Genomic DNA, 5,872 nt, shown 5'->3' with positions numbered 1-5,872 from the left:
GAAAGAGTGTGGGTTGAAATTAGGAGGGAAAAACATAAAGTCCACAAAGTAATACTTTTGTGTTGAGTGTGGGCATAATAGGTATATATTAAATATTTGGCATTTTTAAATACTTGGATTAAGAAGTCCTGCATATTAATGTATCTAAAAAATTAAACTTGTGATTCCAATTTAAAATGTTACTGAATAACTTATTTGGGCTTATAATTTTAAGTTGGGAAATACATTTAGAAGTTTACAAAATCCATAAATATCAGATTTGGAAGAGTTGAGTACTTGTATGATATTGTGAAATATGTATTTAGTCTTCATCCCCATTTTCTGGCATAAACTCTTAAAATCCTTGGAATCTCCACACTGGTAAGTGTCTTTTTGTTCACTATTAGCTTGACTGGTGCCTGGGGGCTCCTGGATAGCCTCAGGAGCCGGAGCTGGTTTCCAGGGGAACCAACCTCCTGATTAGAGGGTTGGACTGAAGTCCCAACTCTCAACCTCCAGGGAGGGAAGAGGGGCTGTAGGATGAGTTGATCATTGTATTAGTCCACTCTCATGCTGCTATGAAGAAACACCCAAGACTGGGTAATTTATAAAGAGAAGAGGTTTCACTGACTCACAGTTCCACATGGCTGGGAAGGCCTCAGGAAACTTACAATCATGGCAGAAGGCACCTCTTCACAGGGCAGCAGGAGAGAGAAATGAATACTAAGTGAAGGGGGAAGCCCCTTATAAAACCATCAGATCTCACGAGAACTCACTGATTATCAGGAGAACTGAATGGGAGAAATGCCCCCATGATTCAATTATCTCCACCAGGTCCTACCCTAGACACATGGGGATTATCACAATTCAAGGTGAGATATGCGTGGGGACACAGAGCCAAGCCCATCATTTCACCTCGGCCCCTCCCAAATCTCACATCCTCACATTTGAAAACACAATCACGTGCTTCCAGCAGTCCCCCAAAGTCTTAACTCATTCCAGCATTAACTCAAAAGTCCAAGTCCAAAGTCTCATCTGAGACAAGGCAAGTCCCTTCCACCTATGAGTCTGTAAAATCAAAAGCAAGTTAGTTACTTCCTAGATACAATGAGGTACAGGCACTGGGTAAATACACTCATTCCAAATGGGAAAAATTGGCCAAAAGAAAGGGACTACAGGCCCCACACAAGTCCAAAATCCAGCAGGGAAGTCAAATCTCAAAGCTCTGAAATGATCTCCTTTGACTCCATGTCTCACATCCAGGTCACTGATGTAAGACATGGGCTCCCATGGCCTTGGACAGCTCTATCCCTGTGGCTCTGCAGGGTACAGCTCCCCTCCTGGCTGGCTCATGGGCTGGCATTGACTGTCTGTGGCTTTTCCAGGCACATGATGCAAGCTGTTGGATCTACCATTCTGGGGAATGGAGGACAGTGACCCTCTTCTCACAGCTCTGGTAAGCAGTGCCCAAAGGGGACTCAGTATGGGGGTGGAGGTCCAACCCCACATTTCCTTTCCACAGTGCCTTAGCAGAGGTTTTCCATGAGGGCTCCACCACTGCAGCAGACTTCTGCCTGGACATCTGGGCATTTCCGTACATCCTCTGAAACCTAGGCAAAGATTCCCAAACCTCAATTCTTAGCTTCTGTGCACCCACAGGCCCAACACCACATGTAAGGCACCAAAGCTTGATGCTTACACCCTCTGAAGCAACAGCCTGAGCTGTACACTGGCCCCTTTTAACCATAGCTGGGATCCAGGGTACCAAGTCCAGAGGCTGCGCAAAGCAGCAAGTCCCTGGGCCTCACCCAAGAAATCATTTTTTCCTCCTAGGCCTCTGAGCTCATGATGGGAGGGGCTGCCGTGAAGATTTCTGACATGCACTGGAGACATTTTCCCCATTGTCTTGGTGATTAACATTTGGCTCCTCGTTGCTTATGCAAATTTATGCAGCCCTCTTGAATTCCTCCCCAGAAAATGGGGTTGTGTTTTCTATTGCATCATCAGGCTGTAAATTTTCCAAACTTTTATGCTCTGTCACCTCTTGACTGCTTTGCTGCTTAGAAACTTTTTCCACCAGATACCCTACATCATTTCTCTCAAGTTCAAATTTCCACAGATCTCTAGGACAGGAGAAAAATGCCGCCAGTCTCCTTGCTAATAAACCATAGCAAGAGTCACCTTTATTCCAGTCCCTAATAAGTTCCGCGTGTCCATCTAAGACCACCTCAGCCTAGACTTCATTGTCCATATCACCATCAGTATTTTGGTTAAAGCCATTCAACAAGCATCTAGGAAGTTCCAAACTTTCCCACATCTTCCTGTCTTCTTCTGAGCACTCCAAACTGTTCCAACCTTTGCCTGTTACCCAGTTCCAAAGTCACTTCCACATTTTTGAGTATCTTTACAGCAGTGCCCCATTAGCCAGTATCAATTTAGTGTATTAATCCATTCTCATGCTGCTATGAAGAAACACCTGAGACTGGGTAATTTATAAGGAAAAGAGGTTTAACTAACTCACAATTCTGTATGAATGGGGAGGCCTCAGGAAACAACAATCATGGCAAAAGGCACCTCTTCACAGGCAGCAGGAGAGTGAAATGAGTACCCAGTGAAGGGGGAAGCCACTTATAAAACCATCAGATCTGGTGAGAACTAACTCACTATCTTAAGAACAGCATGGGGAAAACCACCCCCATGATTCAATTATCTCCACCTGGTCCTGCAGTTGATATGTGGGGATTACCACAATTCAATGTGAGATTTGGGTGGGGACACAAAACCAAACCATATCAATCACCAAATGATATAATCAATCATGACTACATAATGAAGCTTCTATAAAAACCCAAAAGGCTTGGATTCAGGAGCTTCATGATACCTAACACACAGAGGATTCTGGAGGGTGGCATGCCCAGAGACAGCATGGAAGCTCCAGGGCCCTTTCCCACATGCCTTGCCTCATGCTACTTTTCATTTGTATCCTTTGTATTAATAATATCTCCAGGTAGACAGTGTCAAAATTGAATTGAGTTGGAGGATACCCAGCTGGCGTCTGCTGAAGCAGCTGCTGCAGAAATTGGTTGACTGCTTGGTGTGCGGGGACACCCCCACACATCTGCTGTCAGAAGTGTTCTGTGCTGTGATAGTATACTAAGAGACAGAGTTTGTTTTTTCTATAGCCTCTCAACTCGCAAACATTTGTCAGATAATTTAAATCCTTAAAAATGAATAATAAATTTACAAATTCAATTTGATGAGGTCTTGAGTTATTTGAAAAGACTTTTAAGTTATTTTAAAATATGTTAGATCTGTAAAGAGTTGAGTTTAAAATTCTTAGTTTTAAGATGGCTGAATAGGAACAGCTCCAGCCTACAGCTCCCAGCGTGAGTGATGCAGAAGATGGGTGATTTCTGCATTTCCAACAGAGTTACCGAGTTCATCTCACTGGGGCTTGTCGGACAGCGGGTGCAGCTCACAGAGTGTGAGCCCAAGCAGGGCAGGGCATTGCCTCACCTGGGAAGCGCAAGGGGTCAGAGAATTCCCTTTCCTAGCCAAGGGAAGCTGTGACAGATGGTACCTGGAAAATTGGGACACTCTCACCCTAGTACTGAGCTTTTCCAACGGTCTTAGCAAATGGCACACCAGGAGATTATATCCCACACCTGGTTCAGAGCTTTGGACACCCACAGAGCCTCGCTCACTGTTAGCACAGCACTCTGAGATTGAACTGCAAGGCGGTAGTGAGGCTGGGGGAGGGGCGTCCGCCATCGCTGAGGCTTGAGTAGGTAAACAAAGCAGCCGGGAAGCTCGAACTTGGTGGAGCTTGGTGGAGCCCACCATAGCTCAAGAAGGCCTGCCTGCATCTGTAGACTCCACCTCTGGGGGCAGGGCATAGCGGAACAAAAGGCAGCAGAAATTTCTGCAGACTTAAACGTCTCTGTCTGACAGCTTTGAAGAGAGTAGTGGTTCTTCTAACATGGAGTTTGAGATATGAGAACCGAAAGACTGCTTCCTCAAGTGGGTCCCTAACCCGTGAGTAGCCTAACTGGCAGACACCTCCCGGTATGGGCCGACTGACACCTCATACAGCCGGGTGCCCCTCTGAGACGAAGCTTCCAGAGGAACAATCAGGCAGCAACAATTACCATTCTGCAATATTTGCTGTTCTGCAGCCTCCGCTGGTGACACTCAGGCAAACAGGGTCTGGAGTGGACCTCCAGCAAACTCCAACAGACCTGCAGCTGAGGGTCCTGACTGTTAAAAGGAAAACCAACAAACAGAAAGGATATCCACATCAAAATCCCATCTGTACGTCACCATCATCCAAGACCAAAGGTAGATAAAGCCACAAAGATAGGGAGAAAGCAGAGCAGAAAAGCTCAAAATCCTAAAAATCAGAGTTCCTCTTCTCCTCCAGAGGAACCTAGCTCCTCGTCAGCAACAGAATAAAGCTGGATGGAGAATGACTTTGACGAGCTGAGAGAAGAAGGCTTCAGATGACTGGTAATAACAAACTTCTTCCAGCAAAAGGAGAATGTTTGAACCCATCACAAAGAAGCTAAACACCTTGAAAAAAGATTAGACAAATGGCTAGAATAACCAGTGTAGAGAAGTCCTTAAATGACCTGATGGAGCTAAAGACCATGGCACAAGGACTATGTGATGAATGCACAAGCTTCAGTAGCCGATTTGATCAAGTGGAAGAAAGGGTATCAGTGATTGAAGATCAAATGAATGAAAGGAAGCGAGAAGAGAAGTTTAGAGAAAAAAGAGCAAAAAGAAACAAACAAAGCCTCCAAGAAATATGGGACTATGTGAAAAGACCAAACTGACGTCTGATTGGTGTACCTGAAAGTGATGGGGATAATGGAACCCAATTGGAAAGCACTCTGCAGGATATTATCCAGAACTTCTCCAACCCAGCAAGGCAGGCCAACATTCAAATTCAGGAAACACAGAGAATGCCACAAAGATACTCCTCGAGAAGAGCAACTCCAAGAAACATAACTGTCAGACTCACCAGTTGAAATGAAGGAAAAAATGTTAAGGGCAGCCAGAGAGAAAGGTGGGGTTACCCACAAAGTGAAGCCCAACAGACTAACAGTGAATCTCTTGGCAGAAACTCTACAAGCCAGAAGAGAGTGGGGACCAATATTCAACATTCTTAAAGTAACTTCTAACCCAGAATTTCATATCCAGCCAAGCTAAGCTTCATAAGTGAAGGAGGAATAAAATCCTTTACAGACAAGCAAATGATGAGAGATTTTGTCACCACCAGGCCTGCCCTGCAAGAGCTCCTGAAGGAAGCATTAAAAGTGTAAAGGAACAACTGGTACCAGTCACTGAAAAAACATGCCAAATTGTAAAGACCATCGATGCTAGGAAGAAACTGCATCAACTAATGAGCAAAATAGCCAGCTAACGTCATAATGACAGGATCAAATTCACACATAAAAATATTAACCTTAAATGTAAATGGGCTAAATGCTCTAATTGAAATACAGACACTGGCAAACCGGATAAAGAGTCAAGACCCATCACTGTGCTGCGTTCAGGAGACCCATCTCGACTTCAGAGACACACATAGGCTCAAAATAAAGGGATGGAGGAAGATCTACCAAGCAAATGGAAAACAAAAAAAAAGGGCAGGGGTTGCAATCCTAGTCCCTGATAAAATAGACTTTAAACCAACAAAGATCAAAAGAGACAAAGAAGGCCATTACATAATGGTAAAGGGATCAATTCAACAAGAAGAGCTAACTATCCTAAGTATATATGCACCCAATACAGGAGCACCCAGATTCATAAAGCAAGTCCTTAGAGACTTACAAAGAGACTTAGACTCCCATACAATAATAATGGGAGACTTCAACACTCCACTGTCAACATT

At 44.4% G+C, this 5,872-nt stretch overlaps 1 protein-coding gene across 1 annotated transcript in view; it reads right to left on the bottom strand.

Moving 5' to 3' along the window:
* The window catches only part of PCNX1 (pecanex 1), a 213,885-nt gene that overhangs the window by 176,725 nt on the left and 31,288 nt on the right, over nt 1-5,872 (bottom strand).

The sequence above is a fragment of the Rhinopithecus bieti genome, unplaced genomic scaffold, assembly GCF_001698545.2.
Source record: "Rhinopithecus bieti isolate Rb0 unplaced genomic scaffold, ASM169854v2 scaffold_13259, whole genome shotgun sequence".
Taxonomy (NCBI): domain Eukaryota; kingdom Metazoa; phylum Chordata; class Mammalia; order Primates; family Cercopithecidae; genus Rhinopithecus; species Rhinopithecus bieti.
This window is presented reverse-complemented; position numbering and strand designations above follow the sequence as displayed.